Consider the following 21,580-nt stretch of genomic DNA (forward strand, 5'->3'; position numbering starts at 1 on the left):
ATAAGATTTAAGATCTTTCGGGTATTGTCCATTGGGCTTCTGCCTTCAACAAATCCCGTCTGATCCTCATTAATGATAGATGGTATCACTTGTTTTAGTCTCTGTGCTAATATTTTCGAGTAGATTTTAATGTCTAAATTAATTAAAGAAATAGGTCTATAATTTGATGTTGAGCTTGGGTCCTTGCCTTCCTTGAGAATTGGAGTTATTGCCGCTTGAGGAAGTTTTGTCGGTGGTTGCGCATTTAGAGAGAAAGAGGAGAACACTCGCAGTAAAAGCGTGGCGATTATTTGTTGTAGTGATGTGTAAAAGTAAGAAGAAAAACCATCAGGACCAGGTGCCTTTCCTCATTTCATATCTTTTATAGATTTATTAATTTCTAGTAGTGAAAAGGGTTGATTTAAGGATTGTATTTGTGGAGCTGAAATTTTTGGAAGATTTAGTTTCTGTAAAAAAAGAAAAAGATCCGAGTGTAAAGGCTCGGATAAATTATGTAAAGATATATAATATTTAGCAAAAGCATTAGAGATAGTTTTTGGCGTAAGATAGTGATTGTTTCCGACTATAATCTCTTTGATAGTTTCGGATTTATATTTGGTTTTGAGTTTATTAGATAGTAGTTTTCCAACTCTGTTGCTGGAATAGTACCACTTCTGCCGTAGTTGTAGTAGCATCCAATTAATTTTTTCCTGTTCTTTAGTTACTATTTCTTTTTATCTGATGGCGCATAGGGAGGTCACTATTATTTTTGTTAATTCTCTCTAATTTAGCTAGTTTTATGTGAAGTTCTGTCAATGTAGAACCCCTCCGTTTCCTCTCTCGAGTACCTATTTTTATCAGTATTCCCCTCATGTATGCCTTAAATGCGCACCAGAGAGTAGGATCTGTTACTTCACCTGACAGAAAAGCCGGGCCTCCTGTGACAATTCTTCTAAAATTGATGTATTTCTCAATAAAGATTCGTTTAGTCTCCACTTATTTCTTATTTTATAATCAGGGTTGTTGGTAATCTCTAAGAAGACCGGCGCATGATTCGACCAAGTGATGTTCCCTATCCTGGAATCTTTCACCATTTTCAAGGAGTTTGCTTTTGTCAGGAAAAAATCAATTCGCGAATACGTTTGATGCATATTTGAAAAAAATGTATAATCTCTCTCCAATGGGTACATAGTACGCCAGCAGTCGAACAGAGTTTCTTAGTAAAAAATCTTGAATCCCTTAAGAAGCATTTGTGCTTTTATTAGAGGGGTGTTTAGAATGGCTACGGTCTAGCTTAGGGTCCTGGACAGAATTAAAATCTCCCCCTAGTAAGAGAATACCCATCTGAAGGGAATCGATTTTAGTGATCAAAAAAAACAAACTAGCAGAAATCCCATTTGGGGCAAAAACATTAACTAACGTAAACGTAATATCATTAATTTTGACTATCAATATCAAGAAGCGTCCATTGGGATCTGCCTCCTCATGGATAAGATCGATTTTAAGTTTATTGGAAAAGATTATAGCCACCCCCCTTTTTTTCTTAACGCCTTCCAAATTGGCTGAATAAACATGGGGGTAAAATTTCCATAAGGAGGTATGCGGTTTAATCCAGTGAGTTTCTTGAATAAAGGCAAGATCTGTGTTATTGTCTTGTAGCATTTTAAACAGAGCGCTTCTTTTTTGCGGAGAATTTAATCCCTGGGCGTTTAGGCTAAGAACCCTAATGGTCATAGATAAAAATAGAAAAAAAAGTTATTTATTGCCCTTATTGTTTCTCTCCTCCCTCTTTCATACCACATTTTTACAAAACACTCACAACATACATACATCATCTTTAGAGTTCAAGCAAACTTACTATGTTGCTAACCCTTAAAATTCCTGTAGCCACCAGAGGAGTTATGTAGGGAGAAGGGAAGAGAGGAGAATGTAGGTAAATATTATTACTGTCAGGGACTGAGTCAAAACAGATGACTGAAAGGACCCAGCGCGCCCAAAGATTGTGTGCAGGAGTCACAGTGCAGTAGTGGAATTGGACAGGGCCTGGTTGCAGGGTGACCGCACTCACCTGGGTAGTGAGTATCTAGGGTTGTGCAGCCAAACACCAGCGCCCTGATATAGCAGCAGATGTAGTCCAGAATGAAGTGAAATCCTGCAGGCACCCTGGAGCAGGCATGAAACATATCACTGGAATCACGTGCAGAATGCTGCAGGCTGGGAGTGTGGAAGCTAAGCAAAGGATATAGCAGAAACATAACAAGCAAGGGACAGGGAGACCATGCACAAAACATAACCAGACAAGATATACATAATACAGGGCACAACAGGGAACAAGACAGGACACCCCGCTGTCGGGGTTACAATACAGGTTACAGCAGACTGACACACAAATACAGAAACTAGCCTAGGACTATTTGATAACTATTGGAGATTCCATCACATCTTATGGCCATAGTATGCTTAGCCCACCACTACGCCAAAGTACTCCAATGACGGTGGGTCCTAACGCTAATCCCTGATTACAGAGGTACGAAAAAAAACCAAACATGTAATCCACACACATAGCACTGAGACATACCTGTAGACTGCAGACTGAGACAAACAGAACACACGGGTGGGGCAAACCTTATAAAGGAAACAGAGCTGAAGAAAAGAGCTGAAGCAGAAGCAAGGAATGGAAGATAAGAACAGAGCAAAAGGAAATCCAGGAATGGATCGAAGCAAAACAGGGAAACTGAAGCAAGAGCAAGATATTGAGCTCCGCAGCCTGGGTAGAACGTGACAATTACAATCAGAATAATTGAGTTATGCATTTAAGATACAAAAAGAAGAAGAGAAAGGAAAAAAAATATTTTGACTGATGACAAACGGTCTAATCAGCACTAAACATGTTTTTACATTATACAGTTATGAGGAGAAGAGAACCTCAAGCAGCCTCGTACAGGCTCATAATAGCGTGCCTAAACCTCTCTATATCCTCAGATCCAAGCTTAATATAACAAAATAAATTAAGAGGTTAGGTCTACATTTGATAGTTTAGTTAGAATCAAGGGGCCAATACGATCGGTACCAAGATGATTGAATGATACCAATCAGGCAATCAATAGAGTCGGTGCTGAACAAATTAATACATTTTGAAAAATTTGTAAAAGAAAAAGAAAGTAGCGTCCTGCGATCTCTTGAATACATGCCTAGTAACGCACTATAGTGTCAGATCAAAACATAATATAACTGTATGTAAAAGAAAAAAAAATCAGATCTAAATTTTACAGTTTGGCTAAAAACAGTCAAGAAGTGGATATGATCGGTACCGAAGAGGTTAACACATTATAAGGTTCGTAGATAAAAAGAGGTTCCGATTACTTCATGGAAGCAACAACATGACATAACGTTCTGTATGGTCGGGTCCTTAGACAATATAACAATATATGGAGAAAAGAGGAATGGGTCTCAACTCTCAACATATTACACTCCAAATCATAACTAAATATGTCTGATACTAATCAATCTAGTCGAAGCCGACCTGATGTCGCAATTTACGTGGGAGAAGAAAAAGAAAAAAAAAAAAAAAAAAAGGAAAAACCCTTAAATTTGATGACAAACGTTATAATCAGCGCTAAACATGTTTTTACAATTATGAAGAAAAGAGAACCTCAAATAGCCTCGTACAGACTCATAATAACGTGCCTAAACCTCTCTATATCATCAGATCCAAGCTTAATCGGTGGAATCGGTGCTGAACAGCTGTATGGACAGCTCCCTATAGGTTATTATATATATATATATACATATATATATATATATATATATATATCGTATTTGCTCGATTATAAGACGACCCCCCAAAATCTGAATATTAATTAATGAAAAAAAGAAAAAGCCTGAATATAAGACGACCATATAGGAAAAAAGTATTACCAGTAAATGTTAATTCATGTAAACTATGTGAACAATTGTTTGTTAATAAAAGCTATGATTGAGAAAAATAGGTTGTTTTTGTTTTTATTTCCTTTTTTTCAACCTGCCCCCCCCAGTTATGCACATCTGCCCCCAGGCTTGCCACTCTGCCCCAGAAATGCCTTATACCCTCTAAATGCCACTGTGCCCCATGATACGCCTTTTAACCCTCTATATGCCACTGTGCCCCATGATATGCCTTTTGACCCCCCTATGTGCCACTCTGCCTCCAGAATTGCCTTATACCCCTATATGCCACTTTGGCATTTAGGGGGTTAAAAGGCATATTATGGGGCAGAGTGGCATATAGGGAGGTATAAGGCATTTCAGGAGGCAGAGTGGCGCATAGAGGGTTAAAAGGCATTTCTGGAGGCAGAGTGGCATTAAGGGGGTTAAAAGGCATTTCACAGAACACTCTGCCTCCAGAAATGCCTTATGCCCCCCATTTAACACTCCCTCCCTCTCCCTCCTCCAAACTTACCGGTGCTTCTGAGTCCCTGGTGCTTAGTCCAGGCAGCATGTAGAGCTCTACGCGCTTGAGCGGAAGTTGTCTATGTGAATCGCGTAGAGCTCTACGCGCTGCCTGGACTAAGCACCGGGGACTCAGAAGCACCGGTAAGTTGGGGGGGGGGATAACACAGGAGGATCCAAGTCCCCTGCATCTGAGTCCCCGGGGATCTGGATCTTAGTCTCATAGTCAGACCTATTTGAGGTCTGATTATAAGACGACCCCGATTATAAGACGAGGGGTATTTTTCAGAGCATTTGCTCTGGAAAAAAACTCGTCTTATAATCGGGCAAACACGGTATATATATATATATATATTGTGACCGTGTGAACCCCAGGGAGATGATTAGCATGGCATCTGAGTACAGCTGCTATGCAGATTATACATATGGGTCCCTGGGGTGGAGCAATTGGAGAGCAGGGTGGGCCAATGCTCCATTCCCCCATTCTGTGGAAACTCCATGCCGGGTTTTCCAGGAGGCAAGAAATCTGCAGGATCCGGTCCGGGATTTCTATGAGGCCGGCGTCAGGCACAGGTGCTGGGCATTAAAAACCCCTGGAGCCTGATACTCAGCGAGACTGTTGGGGGAAGAGGAAGTTCCCTGTGCTCCCAGGGCAAGGAGAGGCCCTGAAGAAGACTATCCCTGAGCCAAGTGAGGCATCACCTGCCTGGACATTTTGTGTGCTGTCTGGGGGAGGTTTTCCAGAGCCTGGCGTAGCTGGGTCTGGTTGGGAGGTTGAGTTAGTGGGTGATTAGGCTGGTCAGTTTAGACCAGCATTGTTCAGTTAGAGAGGGCTCCAATTGGGAGCTAGGTTTTCTTTTTATGATTTGGTTTTTGGGGTTTAAGTGGTTAAAATAAAGCGCTGTTTTGTTTAAAGCTGCTGTTCCTGACTCTGATTGCCCTAGAGGACTGTGCTTAGGACCCCTAAAAGTGACATGTATGGCCCTCATGCTATAGGGTTTGTCACAATATATATAAAAAAGAATAAACAAAAATGGTAAATTTCTACCTTTATGGTAGAATAAGTGTCAAGAATTTGTGTAATGTGTTAGAGGTTCATGTAAAGGATTCAAAATCTTATATTGTGTAGTGTGTAGAGTGATAAGTGTGAAATATGAATTTGTGAAGGTTCCCCCCCCCCCCATATATCCATCCCTCTTGTGGACAATAGAGAAAGCAAGTATCTTGGGAGATAAATATAAGAAAAATTAAGTGAGTCAGTAGAGAAATTGCTGCTCGTGAGTTGAAGTATGAGAAATGAGTATGTGAAAAATGAGTAAATGTGTTAAACAAGATGCAGATGTGTAGTGTAAAGAAAAGAAGATAGCAATTGAAGTGAATGAGCATACATTATCTTTATAATAGATAATTAATGCCGTTGCAAAACCCCATCTATAGCGTATACATTTTTTTCTAAGAATTTGCGTAAATTCTTGGAAGGATTTCCTAGCAGTTCTTGTAGCTTGAGAGAGGTCTTGAAATACTTGGATATGTTTAAATTGTTCCATTCTTGGTCTGTCCTTTCTGAGTTCCTGCATAATACAATTTTTAATATAGAAGCTTGAAAATCTTACTATAATATCTGCTGAGTAAAAGGTATCTTGTGCTTTAGGTTTACGCAACCTGTGGAATCGCTCAAATGGGTGTAGGCCCAATTCCTCTGATGGAATAAGAGACGAAAAAAAATCTTCCAAAAATTTTTCCAAAGCCTGATTTTGTAATGAGTCCGGGATATCTCTTAGTCTGATGTTTTTTCTGCGAGACCTATCTTCCATATCTGAGATTTTTAGTTCAAGATCTTTAACTTTATTTGTAAGGACAGCACTCATGTCGTAAAGTTTTAATATCATCCTGTAGATTTGTAATAATTTTGTCATGTTTCACTAAGATTTCAGAGACTTGAGAGACCTCAGTTCTAATCTGAACGAGGTTGTCTTCCATATCTTGTTTAATTTTCTTATAAAATCCCTCCGTCAAGTCTCTAATAAAGTCTTGTGAAATCTCATGCTGTGCTACCGTAGAGGAGGGAGTGGATAAGTCTGAATGTGATAGCTCGATGTTCCTTACAGGTGCAGAGTCCTTCAGTTCACCTGATATAGATCTTCTATGATCTCTCTGTGTTTAGTGATTTAGGAGAACAGAATATATTAATTGGTTTGCTCCTATCTAGGAATTTCTATTTTTCTCTATCTTTGTCCTTTTTGGGAGGCATTTTCTTCAAGATAAATTCCTCAAAGGATTAGTAAGGGAGAAAAAAAAAATCTTAAATCTTAAGAATAATAGTTCTTGATCCAAAACTTCTTCTTTAAGGCTTGGGCTGCGTAGGCCACAACTGAGATAAGATTTCAAATAATAATTCCCCACACGTCATCGGGCCCTCTAGGGGCCTCCAATAATACAGAAGGCTTAGATTGATGTATAGTAGTTAAGATGTTTTATGTTTAAGTTTCCATTGTCCCTTATGTGTAAGCAAGAGTCATCAATAATAACCATTGATAGGCTTTAAAAGAAATACAGCTCACCGCAGGGTATAACATCAATTCCAGTAAGCCTTCATTGCAGGAACATTTGTTCTCCCCTCCGGATGTTTTTTCCTCCGGGTTTCTCTGAAGACGCTGTTTTAGTCTCCCAGTAAGGAGCTAGGAGCACGGCAAGCAGCTCAAAAGCGGTTGGGCCAGAATTCCCGGCTCAATTCACCAGCCGCGGACCACCCAGACCGCCTGTTTCGGCAGCCTAGTTCAGCTGCTTATACTGCGGCCACTCGTTTCCCGAAGTCGGCGGCACCGGAGGGGTCAGTGGGATCCGAGGCAGCGCTAGGCAGCGCTAGAATCAGCCAGGACGCGGGGATGCTGCTAGCGTGGCAGCCGGCGTCCTCTTCCCCCCGCCTCCCTACTCACACCAGAGCGTGTGGACGTGCGTCACGTGCGTCGCGTCATCACGCCACTCACCAGGTATCTTCTTGACTAGCTTTTCAGCGTCAAGATGGACATTATAACTATGCGCCTCTTATTGTCAATGCCTACTTATTATGTTGAATGATTTACGCTGCTATGTTCTTACACTATACACACCTTCACATTACATTAACTCCACTTAAGAGTTTCCTTTCTCTTGACCCTACAGAGATGCTCCTTCTCCAACTTTAGAATTTTGTCTCATGTGACCGCCACTTTACACACTTAACTCTTTACATTTACACGTGCCACATCTCCAGTAGATGTCACGTCTCCTGCTCTCGATACCCCTCAATTGTACACTATTAATTTTCCATATATACAAAACATACTTTGTTCTCCACTTCTTAGAGATATCAAGATTTCCTCTCCTCAATCTCACCTTAAGACTTCTGTTGCTATCAGCATTATTTTCGATCACACACGACTTTTACTAGGCTTAGGCGTCCCACTTCGAAATATACACTACAGTATGTGTAGTGTATATTTCGAAGTGGGACGCCTAAGCCTAGTAAAAACGGCGTAAACAAAACATAATATGGATGTGTGTGAGTGTAGATGCAAATAGTCGGGGAAAGAGTCAAAACTCCTCGACACTTAAGAAAGAACAACAGGCTTATAATCATACGATGTGAGCACGTTAGATATACATAGGTAATAAGAAATAGAATATTTCTGGAAGCGCTGACATAACCCGCACGAAGAAGGAGAGGCAGCGGTTCACTTTGAAGTGTGAGAGCGTATGGCTCTCACACTTCAAAGTGAACCGCTGCCTCTCCTTCTTCGTGCGGGTTATGTCAGCGCTTCCAGAAATATTCTATTTCTTATTACCTATGTATATCTAACGTGCTCACATCGTATGATTATAAGCCTGTTGTTCTTTCTTAAGTGTCGAGGAGTTTTGACTCTTTCCCCGACTATTTGCATCTACACTCACACACATCCATATTATGTTTTGTTTACGCCGTTTTTACTAAGCTGCGCCATCAGCTTTATGTTATATTAATAATCAGTGGGTCCTGGTACCTACATCTGTTCTCCTTTTCTTTTTTATACATACTTTTTATTTACTTAAGATAGACTTATTAACCCCCCCGAGCTGACCATCCGGATACTTAGTGTTCCGAGTTTTCGGTCTAATCCACTTTTTGGATTGAATGGCTCTCCCTGTGATGTTCTTACATCACAGGGCCCATATAGCTCTCATAATGAAACCCGGCAAGAATGCAGACCTTTGTGGCAATTATAGGCCAATATCTCTGCTTAACACTGATATTAAGCTATTGGCCAAAATACTAACGACGCGTCTAAAACCCCTCATTCCTGCCGTAATACACTTGGACCAGGTGGGATTTGTCCCAGGGTGGGAGGCACGTGATAACACCATACTAGTAATAGATGTGATTGCTCATACTAAACAACTCAATACCCCTCTGACTCTGGTCTCTACTGACGCGGAGAAAGCCTTCGATAGGGTCTCATGGCCCTATCTGTTTCAGGTTCTTCGACACTTGGGTCTTGGAAGAACTTTCCGTAATTGGATATCCGCCTTATATTTTAACCCTACAGCTAGAATCAGAGTTAATGGCTACCTCTCAGAACCTATTGCCTTGTCCAACGGTACATGCCCTCTCTCTCCCATCCTTTTCATCATTGCCATGGAACCCCTAGCAAATGCCATCCGAGCCAACCCTGACATCAGAGGAGTAAAGGTCTCGAGAGTAGAGCATAAGTTAGCTCTATTCGCAGGTGACATGTTGGGCATGTTGACGGAACCAATGTCATCTCTCCCTCATTTCCTAAAGGGGCTTGAGGTCTACCAACAGTTCTCTAATTACAAAATCAATTTAGATAAATCCGAAATATTAGGGGTACGGGTCCCGGTCCCTATCAAACGAGCCCTAAGTTCTAGCCCTCTTTACCCCCTCTTTACCCTGCCTTTTCACCCGGCTACCTTACTGGACGAGCGGCACGGTTTTCACCCACACCAACGGGCATTCTGCGTCTTTGCCATGCCTTTGTCTGTGACGCTATAAAACCTATGAAAGAATTGCTGGGCATACGCCCCCTCACATGCACAAGACACTTTTTTTTTTACTTACAACTATCACATTTCATTACCTCTTTGCCCCGACGATTCGACTACTGTAGACCTTTGACGGACTTTGAACAGCTTTGTTCTGCAACCTCCGAGCCGCCCCACCTGATGTCCACGCTGTACTCCATATTGCTTGCTTTTGATACAAACTCCAAACCTTATTTTCTAGCCCTTTGGGAGCGAGATTTCCCCCACATTTCTTCTAAAGAGGACTGGGATAAAATCATTCAGTTAATACACAAAGGTGCCTTGGCCAGTATATTACAAGAAGCCTCTTACAAGTTACTTATTAGGTGGTATCACGTCCCACATGACTTACATAAATTCCTGCCGGACGTGCCTGATCTCTGCTGGAGGTGTGAGGGGGGACCGGGCACCTTCTTGCACATCTGGTCGGAGTGCCCACCGGTTGTCCCCTACTGGAACAGGCAGTCCTACTACACCACGCTCCTCTCTCAGTCACTTCTTATAAACATTCTGTCACTTACCACATATTGAGCGCCTTTTGGAGGAAGAAAGACACTCCCCCTATACATATATGGCTTAGCAAGATGCACTTTATTTCACAAATGGAGGAGTTGGTGTGGACCTCTCGAGGGAAAGAATTACAATACGACAGACGCTGGTTTTGGTGGAGAGACCTCACCTCCTCCCCAAGATTCCCTGAGATACTTCACTGAATATGTTAAACTTCCCATGCAGCACTCTCTGTTTGTCCTTTTGTGGGTGTCATGTTTCACGACTTGTCTCCCTCCATATGCTTCTTATATACTGTTTAAATCTTGATTCTGGCAGCTGGTGACGCCAATACACGCATTTCTTTTTCTGTTGTATTTTTGTGTTCCTTCTCTGTTCTTTTCATCACGCCATGGTTCTCCGTCGTGTCATTAAGACCTGATTGTCTCTTTATTTCGCAGGTTACATATTCCGAGCAGTTGTCACGTCCACATATGTCTCAGGTCACTAAAACGGGTTTCATTTACCAATGTATGATTCGTTATGCAATAACATGACTCATATCTGTACATGTACCCCTTTAAACGGTCAACATATATGTTCCTTGATGTATTACCTCTGTACGTGTTATATCTTGTACGGTTTTATGGAAGACGCTCTACTCACTGTCTCAGTATGACTCTTGTCTTAACCATGCTTGTTGTATGACACCCTGTTTCAATTTGTACTTTTAACTAGACTTGTGCATTTGTCTTCGGGCGAACATGGAAACGAACACGAAGAGTGCGTTTTCGTGTTCGTTCCGAAGACACGCCGAAGAGAAGACGGCGGCGGTAAAACGTAGACGAAGACGAAGACACACACCACGAAGATCTTCGTGATTGTCTTCGTCTTCGTCTACCATTCCCCCCCCCCCTCTTCTAACTTACCTTGTCTTCGCGGCAATTCCCGGAAGTGGAAATCCGCAGGTTCGCCGTCACGGGTTACAGGGCAGTGCGAATGAGCCTATTGGTCGCCTACAGGGACCTCCTCTGGCACCAACCAATTGGTTGATGCCAGAGGAAGACCCTGCAGGTGACCAATAGGCTCACTCGCACGGTCTTTGTAACCCCTGACAGCGAACCTATGGATTTCCGCTCCCATTAACCCCTTCGATGCTGCGTTATCTAACACAGCATCGAAGGGGTTAACGAGAGCAGAAATCCATAGGTTAAAGGGCCGTGCAAGCGACCAATAGGCTCACTTGCATGGCCCCTTAACCCTTTAACATTTAACTAATTGAACAGGGAGGGGAGACCAGTGGCATCGGCAGGGTAAGTTGCAGCATTGAGGTTTTAAAACCCCAATGCTGCAACTTGCCCTGCAGATGCCACTGGTCTTTAACTAATTGAACAGGGAGGGAGACCAGTGGCATCTGCAGGGTAAGTTGCAGCATTGAGGTTTAAAACCCCAATGCTGCAACTTACCCTGCAGATGCCACTGGTCTCCCTTCCTGTTCAATTAGTTAAATGTCCGTACGAGCGACTTTATTGGTCGCTCGTACGGACATTTAACCCGGCACAGACTAACTAATTGAACAGGGAGGGAGACCAGTGGCATCGGCAGGGTAAGTTGCAGCATTGGGGTTTTAAAACCCCAATGCTGCAACTTACCCTGCCGATGCCACTGGTCTCCCTTCCTGTTCAATTAGTTAAATGTCCGTACGAGCGACTTTATTGGTCGCTCGTACGGACATTTAACCCGGCACAGACTAACTAATTGAACAGGGACGGAGACCAGTGGCATCTGCAGGGTAAGTTGCAGCATTGGGGTTTTAAAACCCCAATGCTGCAACTTACCCTGCAGATGCCACTGGTCTCCCTTCCTGTTCAATTAGTTAAATGTCCGTATGAGCGACTTTATTGGTCGCTCGTACGGACATTTAACCCGGCACAGACTAACTAATTGAACAGGGAGGGAGGGAGACCAGTGGGATGTGCCGGGTAAGTTGCAGCATTGGGGTTTTAAAACCCCAATGTTGCAACTTACCCTGCAGATGCCACTGGTCTCCCTCCCTGTTCAATTAGTTAAAGACCAGTGGCATCTGCAAGGCAAGTTGCAGCATTGGGGTTTTAAAACCTCAATGCTGCAACTTACCCTGCCGATGCCACTGGTCTCCCTCCCTGTTCCATTAGTTACATGTCCATTTATTGTTCACTCGTACTTTCATTTAATTAATTGAACAGGGAGGGAGACCAGTGGGATGTGCCGGGTAAGTTGCAGCATTGGGGTTTTAAAAGTCTGCACGAGCGACCAACAGAGTGGCTCGTGCAGACTTTTAAAACCCCAATGCTGCAACTTACCCGGCACATCCCACTGGTCTCCCTGTTCTATCAGTTAAATGTCCGTACGAACGACTTTATTGGTCGCTCGTACGGACATTTAACTGATAGAACAGGGAGACCAGTGGGATGTGCCGGGTAAGTTACAGCACCAGGAGCCTAAAAGTCTGTACGAGCGACCAACAGAGTCGCTCGTACAAACTTTTAAAATCCCAATGCTGCAACTTACCCGGCAGATCCCACTGGTCTCCCTGTTCTATCAGTTAATAAATGATAGAACAGGGAGACCAGCGGGATCTGCCGAACAATTACGGCACCAGGAGTTTAACAGTCTGTACGAGCGACCCTATTGGTCGCCAGCAGGGGGCTCGTCTGCCATCAACCAATGGCAGACGAGCCCCCTGCTGACGACCAATAGAGTTGCTCATACAGACATTTAAACTCCTGGCGCCAGAGCGGCTTTAACCCCGTATTAACCCCTTAACCGGAAAAAACGAAGAAAAACCGAACACGAAGAATGTCCGCGAATATTCGCCCGAAGAGAAGACAGGACCAGGCGAATATTCGCGGAATACCAAGTTTTTTTTTTTGCCGAAGACGAGCACGAAGACGAACACGAAGAGCCCAAGTCTACTTTTAACTGTAGTTTCAACGGGTGTTTTTCTGTTTATTGTTTAGATTTCTCGTTATTTATTTATATTTTTCCCTATACTTGTTGATTCTGTGCGTGGTTATGGGATTTAGCAAGATTGAGGTTCTGACTTCTCTGGAAGCTCATATTGGAGATCTGGAGAAGCAAATTGCAACTTTGAGACAGATTGACAATCTTGAAAGGCGTCTGCTCAGTGAGCAGAGTATAGTGGGGGCAAGGTAGTGAAGCGGGAGGAGATAAGTCAGCTGGGGAACAGGCATGTAGCTGGGTGACAGTTACACGTGGTAGCAGAGGGGGAGGCAAGCGGAAAGGTTTAGCTAGCCTTGACCTTGTGCATCCTAACAGATTTGCCTGCTTGAGTGAAGATGTTGGGTGCTTCAGCTCAGGAGTAGCTGTACTGGAGGAAGCTGTTCCTTCTTACAGCCGAGGGAACACCCCCTCTAGTATGGGTGGGGTTGAGAGTGTAAGAAAGGCTAGACAGGTTGTGGTGGTAGGGGACTCCCGGGTGCTCGGGTCCGGCATGTTGCCGTCAGAGTGGACGGATTATTGGGAGGGGCTGGGGAAGACCTGGCTGTCATGGTCCATATTGTCAGTGGAAAATGGAAGGTCCTAAAGAATTATTTCAGGGAATTAGGAGGTAAACTGAAGAAAAGGACCTCCAAGGTAGTATTCTCAGAAATATTACCTGTGCCACGCGCAACAGTAGAAAGGCAGCAGGAGATTAGGGAGGTTAATGCATGGCTTGGGCTTTTTAGAGCACTGGGCTGACTTTGTGCTTGGGTACAATCTTTATAGCCATGATGGATTGCACCTAAACGGAAGAGGGTCTGCTGTGCTGGGGGACAGGATGGCTAGAAGGTTGGAGGGGGATTTTAAATTAGTTGTAGGGGGGGACACAGAAATCTAGAAAAGATATATAGCACAGAAAGGAGAGGGGCTTTAGATCAGAACAAGGGGGCGGAGATGGGGGAGGGACAATGTAATAATAACAATTCACATAAAATACAAGAGACTCATGATATTATTAAATGTATGCTTGCTAATGCAAGGAGTCTAAATAACAAAACGGGGGAACTAGAGGCAATAGCATACACTAAGCAATATGACATAATAGGCATAACGGAAACATGGTGGGATGAGACACATGACTGGGCAATTAACATAAATGGTTACACATTATTTAGGAAGGATAGAAAAAGCAGGAAGGGTGGTTGAGTATACTTGTATGTTAACAATGAGCTAAAATCTAATATTAAGCAACCTGAATGTGACAAGGAAAATGTGGAAGCTTTATGGGTAGATATCAGCTTGGGGCAAAAAAAAAGGAAATCAACTACTGGTTGGGATATGTTATAACCCACCTAATGTAAATACTGATGAGGAAGAACAGATGTTAGAGCAAACTGAGAAAGTTGCACATCTGGGTAACACGTTAATTATTGGAGATTTTAATAACCCGGACATAAATTGGGATAGAGGGACTAGTAGTTCTGCAAGGGGATTCAGGTTTTTGAACCTGCTAAATGACACCTTCATGTCACAAGGCTTCTTGTTTGGATCTGGTTATAACAAACAATGTTGATCTACTGTCAAACACTTGGGTAATAGTGATCAAAATATGGTGTCTTTTGAAATAAACTCAAAAAAGAAATTGTACATGGGGAATACCAAAGCATATCCTTTTAAAAAGGCCAATTTCAATAGGATAAGGGAAGCTTTTACAATATTGTCTGGCATAAACTCATTAGTGATAAAAACACTGAGGAAAAATGGAGTATCTTCAAACAAATATTAGAAAGGTACACTTCTCAGTATGTACCATTGGGTAATAAATATAAAGAAACAGATTGAAACCAATGTGGCTTAGTGGGGAAGTGTTATGGACATGAAAAATGAGGTACATTTGTTGGTGCTATTTGTGCTTTTGCGCCCATACCTCCCTAAGTTATAAACTCTGAGATTCCCCATTTAGTAGATATTCCCTGGGTAAGTGGCAGTCTCCAGCACTGGAAGGGTTAATTTCAAACAAAAGAAGTGGCCTTTACTGTCCCGGAAACCGGTAGTGACCAGTTCTATCTGGTCACTACTGTAAGCATGGCCAAAACCAGTTTTCCTAGTTTTTTAGGGAATGCTTGTTCGGAGGCAGGGAATGGGAGGAGAGTAGGGGGAGAATGGGCAAGGCAAAAGGGGATTTTATTCCCATGCCTTAAGTGGAAAAGAGGAATTGCATCTTGGAGAGGAGGGAGAGAGGAAGACCCATATTAGAGCTGCAGGAAGTATAAAAGGCTTTTCCCTCCTGTTTCTCACGTGTTCCAGCATCATCACCGTAAAATAACCTGGGATTGGATAAGTATTAAAATCGTATCGATTTTCATATTTTTATACTTTAATTTTAAATCACTTGGGTAGATCCATGCTAGTCTGCTAAACATAGCGCATGTACTACGGTATTGATGTTTGTAGGTATGTTTTTTAACATTTCTTATTAAACATTATTAACTGTGTCGGTTCCCGAGTGATTGTTAAATTGTGATCAACTGCTAGTACAAGACATTTGCTGCCAAAATACCTGGTACATCTTATATTATAGTTGTACAAAACTTATCAGTGTTTCGGGGTGTTTACAAAAGTATTTGGGTACTATTAACTTAGCTTGTGCCTTCTGCCTGAGTTTCACGTGCTCGGCAGCCATTTTGTGACTTTGAACAAAAGAGCACATGGTCGGTGGCCATCTTTGTTTGCACCAAATATTGCACAGTTTCATCTCCAACCACAACAGGAAGTAAACCGAGAAATTAAAAATAAGAAAAGGGCTTTTAAAGCATTTAAATCAGACAAATCAGAGGAATATAAGGAAGCCAATAATGTATGCAAAAAGGTGATTAGATGGGCTAAACTAGAAAATGAGAGAGGGATAGCCAAAGAAGGAAAGTGCACTAAAAACAGAGATGGGAGTGTTAGTTAACAAGGACCAGGAAAACGCAAAAACTTGAAATAACTATTTTTCCTCATTGCATATTAACCCCTTAATGACAAGACTGTTTCTTACTCGTAGTACATTTTGGGACAATGGCTCTTTTAACATTTTTCAGTGTTGCTGTTTAGCTGTAATTTTCTTTCTCATTTTGTGCACCCACACATATTATATATTGTTTTTTCAGGACAAAGAGGGCTTTCTTTAGATACCATTATTTTTATCATATCATCTAATTTACTATAGAAAAATGATAAAATATGGTGATGGTGACTTTTTCTCACAAAAAAAATCTTTTACTCATTTTACTCTTTTACTCATTTGCAATGCAATTTACCCCATCAAACCATATATTTTTAAAAACTAGACACCCCAAGGTATTTCAAATGCTGGTATTTTAACCATTCCATGCACCAGTTCTACCATCAGCCTTTGTCAAACTTTATGGTAGTAAAAAATTTTTATTTTTTACACACACGTTGTACTCCAGGTACCAAACCTGGTATATGTCACTGCCAAATGCCCAAATATGTGTTCCACATAATCTCCTGAGCGCAGTGATATCCCACATGCATGGGTTTGTTGGGTTATTTGGGAGGTAAAAGGCCACCTTTGTGAGGTGTGTATTTTTTTTTGCCATTTAGACATCTGGTTAGTCTGTGCCTACGTCCCATATTTGGGACATCTTTGAAGCCGGCTAATTCAATGTACCCCATCAATTCATACATTTTTTTTTTAAATATCTTTATTGGGAAAGTGTCATTCAAAACAACAGTAGCAAAGTGCATTATGACATCAATTCTTAGTACAACCATTACAGTCCGCATGGTGAAAATGACATTGAAATCACATGAGACACATATACATAATATAACACCGCTGAACAATATTGCAAAACAGCAGAATATATGTCGGCAGGCTCCCAACCATTATAGTCGGACTCCCCTGGGCCATCACATGATCCCCCTATCCTAGTACCATCATCTCTGGAACCCTGGAATTGGGCATGAACCCTTCAGGACTTGAAGGCAATACCATTGGGTAGTATTGAAAGCTTGGAAGATGGAGCTCTGTGTGGATCTATCTAGAGACGCTATGTATGGTGACCATCGGTGAAAGAAATGCTTGACCTTAGTTTCTTTATGTAGAATGGATTCAATCCAATCCATGCGAAACAAAAATTGTACCCAGGACATGACCATCTCAAGGAAGGTGGCTGAGGAGATATCCATTGGGATGGAATGGCTCGTTTAGCCACAGCCGAAAGGATACTAAGAAGGGGCCCGGCCCGGAAAGTATTGTGGTGGAAAGTCTGCGGAAGTATCCTAAGACTGCCCATTCCACCGTGGTGTTAAAAGGTATACCCAGGACACCTGTAATATAAGTCTGCAACTCCTTCCAAAAGAGAGTAATTGTCACGACCGGGGTACAGGTTCTGGATCCGCGCTGCAGAATCAGCGCCCTCTGGAGGAGAGAGGACGTACTGCCACCAGGCACAGGAGACAGATCGTACACCACCAAAAATAATGAAAGGTGGAACTCAGGAACAAAAAATAAATAAATAATAATAACGGTAACCGAGGGGTCAGGCAAAAGAGTAGTCGGGGTCACAAGCAAAGGTCAGGGCAGGCAGCAATATAACGGAGGTCAGGTTCAAGCAGGAGTCAATACCAGAAAGCTTAATCAGGATTCAAACGCTAGTGAAAGGCAAAAAGGCCAAATGAGGGTTTAAATATCCCTCCAACAATATGGATCCTCCTACCCTCCTAATTAGGGGGAGGAGGAAAAAGAATAAATGTCGCTTTAAGAGCGACATGACTATTCATGCGCGAACGGCTCTCACGACGTAGAGGCGCGCGCCCCGGAATTATCCCTCGAAATCGCCGGGGACGCGCGTCTCGCAGGAGAACGGACCCGGCGGCAGCTCACCATGACGGCACGAGCAGGGAGCCGACTGCGCGGGCTGCGTCTCGGCGTCCCTGCCGGCAGCCCGACGGAGGAGGGTAACAGTAATGCACTGAACATTTGACATTTTGGGCACTGGGAATGATCAGCCAGACCCATGGAGTAACGAAGTTTGGGAGCGATGTAGGCCTTATGCAGTATTTTCAGAAACATTTCGCTATAGTCTCTGGAGACTCATTTTAGCATTCTTTATAGACGCACGTAGGATTAGATCTAAATCTAAATCCGGGAATTCGTTATTCCAAGAAGCGATGCCAGCCCCCTTCGTATCCCACATCATTAAGGGTCTAAAGATGTTATAAATTGTCGCCATACGGAGCTGCCTGAGAGGGGATAGAATTGTAAGAGAATCTAGAGGGTTATTAAAGTGTCTACCTGAAAGGCTATGAGAAATGGTGTGGACATAGTTACGGAGTTGCAGATAATGAATAGGGTGAAATATTATAGAGGAGAATTTAGTCCGTAATTGGGTTAATGTGAGTAATTTGCCTGTTTTTTGGTCTAAAAAATTGTTCACCAAACGACCACCACTTCGAGCTAAATGCCCGAAAATAGCATCCTCTTTGCCATGTTGGAACCCAGGGTTACGTATCAAGGGGAGAAACCTGGAGGAAGTAGAATCAAGACCCATACGGTGTCGTATACACTCCCAATCCCGTGAGGGGTGATAAAACAAAGGATTGGACACAAGATCAGCAGGCCATGAAGACCTCGGGAGACGCAAGAGGGAGGTCAAGGAAATGTCTGGAGACAATTGTTGTTCCAAGGGAAAATTAGCAAATCTGGAACGGCCCTGGATCCAGTCCACTGCAAAACATTAATTAGCTACCAAATTATAATCAGACAAGTTTGGCAAGTTCACACCACCATTATGGACTGGCTACTGGAGCTTAATCATGGCAATCCTAGCCTTTTTGTTTTTCCACAAAAACTGTCGCAACAATTTATTATGAAATAAAACATCCTTTCTCTTTAATGTAATAGGTAACATCTGAAGTGGATAGAGCAATTTCGGGAAGATGATCAAGTGACATCGCCCCAAAAAGGAAAGATGGAATTTAGACCAAATTGTAAAGGAGCGCTCCATTTGGCGTAACAAAGGTTGTGATAAGTTGTGATAAGTTAGTCGGAATAGTAAGTCCCAAGTATTTCAAAGTAGAAGAGGGGGTCCACTTAAAGGGGAATTTGCTACTCCAGTGCTACCTAGCCTGTGGAAATATGGGAAGTACTTCTGTTTTCTGCTCATTAACCAGAAAGCCCGAGGCTATATGGAAACGGTCCAACAATTGAAAAAGGTGAGGCACCATTGCCCTAGGATCAGATATAAAAAGTAAGAGATCGTCGGCAAAGGCAGCAACTTTAAGGTTGGCCGAACCAACCGAGATACCCCTAAAATCTGCGGAATCTTCGATAATACATATCAGGCGTTCGGTTGCCAAATCAAAAAAGAGTGGGATCAGTGGGCAACCCTGCCGCGTACCCTTGCCCAAAGAAAACCAGGTGCAATTAATATTATTTACTGTTACCTGTGCCATGGGGGGATGGTATAGATATGAATAAATGGGAGACCAAAATTTGGAAATTTAAAGAAATGGACCAGATAAAACCAGGAAATCATATCAAAGGCCTTATCCGCATCACAGCTGATTATCACAGCCCTTTTGTTATTACTGAGTTTGGAGGCCATGATAGCTGCTATCACATTCCTGACGTTCTGGGTAGAGTGGCGACCCTTCACAAAACCTGTCTGAGAAGGTGAAATAATCTTCATTAAGACGAGCAGCCATAATTTTAGCAAATATTTTAAGCTCCTGGTTTAATAAGGAGATGGCCTGTAAGAAGGCAACAGCGCAGGGTCTCTGTGAGGCTTGGGAAGGACAATAATTCTGGATGCTGTAAACTCTGTGGGAGGGGTACTGCCAGCAAGAAAACGATTATAAATTTCAGTAAGATGTGGTGGTATATATGTGGTTAAAAGCTTACATTGTTCAACACTAAGACCATCAGGGCCTTGGGTTTTACCGTTAGGGAGAGCTTTAATAATGTTTGAAATTTCCAGGGGTGTGATTGGTTCAGCAAGGCTTTCCCTATCTGTCGGCGATAGTTTAAGGATATTAGCCCTATGAAAAATATGAGAAACCATATTCAAATCAGTTGGATCTTCTTTATAGAAATTCTCAAAATAATCTGCAAACAATTGTGTGATATTGTTAGGATCCGAGACCACCTCCCGGGCAGTGTTGGAAATTTGTACGACAGGGCGGTGGGCTGATTTAGAGTAACGAACCAGATTTGCCAGAAGTTTCCCGGACCTATTACCCCATATAAAAAAGGTATTCTTAGCATAATTATAGGAGAGTTGAGCTTTTTCTGTAGCCCAGGCCTCAAACAATGATTTAGTCTCCCTATAAATCTTTGCCGTATGAGGCGTATTCAGTGTTTTGTGGGCAGCATACGCCTGGGAAAGATCATTAGTTAGTTGGGTGAATCGTGCCTCTGCCTCCCTCCCTCATCCCGCCACATAGGCAATAATGTGACCCCTCATTACAGGTTTAGAAGCCCCCAGAATAAATCTGGGTTCTCCAGGTGTACATGATTGTCATCTACATAGTCATTCCACTTTGCTATCAAAAAGGCTTTGAACGCCTCAGATTGGTATATATGGGAAGGAAACCGTCAGTTACGAGAGGTGTGATGGGAGACGTTCAGACGAACATCCAACCATATGGGAGCATGGTCTGAAACTACTATTTGACCCACTGTGGCATCCAATAGGCGAAGTAAGAACATTTCTGGAATAAATAGGTAATCTATTCATCGAGTCATGAGGGTGGGAGTAGAAAGTTTATTGTCTATCTATCGGATTGAGATATCTACAGCTATCCCTCAAAGAAAAGTGTTCCAACGCAGGCAGGAAGGATAGGGTTGCCGAACGCTCGGATCTCCCCGAAACATCTAAGGCAGAGTTTGCCACAGAGTTAAAGTCACCCCCTAGGATAATATTGGGGGCAGAGTAAAAGCTCGTAAACCTTATTCAAAAAAGCAGTTTGTCCAAAAGAGGGAGCATAGACATTAACCAATGTAAATGTTTCAGTATATAATTTAACAGTGAGGATAAGGTATCTTCCATCTGAGTCCCTAGTCACAAACTCAACCACAAAAGTTAGCCTTTTCGAAAATAAAATGGAAACCCCCCTAGATTTTTTGACATACATGGAGGAATAGCACTCACTGAGCCAGGGCGCCTTTAAGGTATTGTGGGCAGGGTCACACCAGTGCGTCTCCTGAAGATAAATAATGTCTGGGTGTAAACGTTTAAGATGACTAAGAACCTTTTTTCTCTTGATTGGGGTATTTAAGACTTCTACGTTCCAGGACAATAGGCGCAAAGAGGATGACGGACTGTTGTTACTACTAGATTGTGCCATGAGTAGAAAGGAATTTGAAACAGGTTGTCAACCGATTCCTCATGAAATACGAGAAGTCAGTAACCAATTGAAAACTAGTGACCTAGGGGAGTCCCAGCAAGCCCCCACGGGAACAATACACATACACAGAAGACATTGCAGATGAAAAGGACACTTTTCCCATTTTGTTTTTTTTAACCAAAACATGGCGTTTAGAACTCTACGCCAGAAAATAAAGCAAAACATATAAACATAAAAGGAAAACGGGAGGAGAGAAAACAGTAAAAGAGCCCTGATTGCGGGAAGA

The sequence above is a fragment of the Sceloporus occidentalis genome, unplaced genomic scaffold (genome assembly GCF_023333645.1).
Source record: "Sceloporus occidentalis isolate IW3139 unplaced genomic scaffold, rSceOcc1.0.p SCAF_340, whole genome shotgun sequence".
NCBI lineage: Eukaryota > Metazoa > Chordata > Lepidosauria > Squamata > Phrynosomatidae > Sceloporus > Sceloporus occidentalis.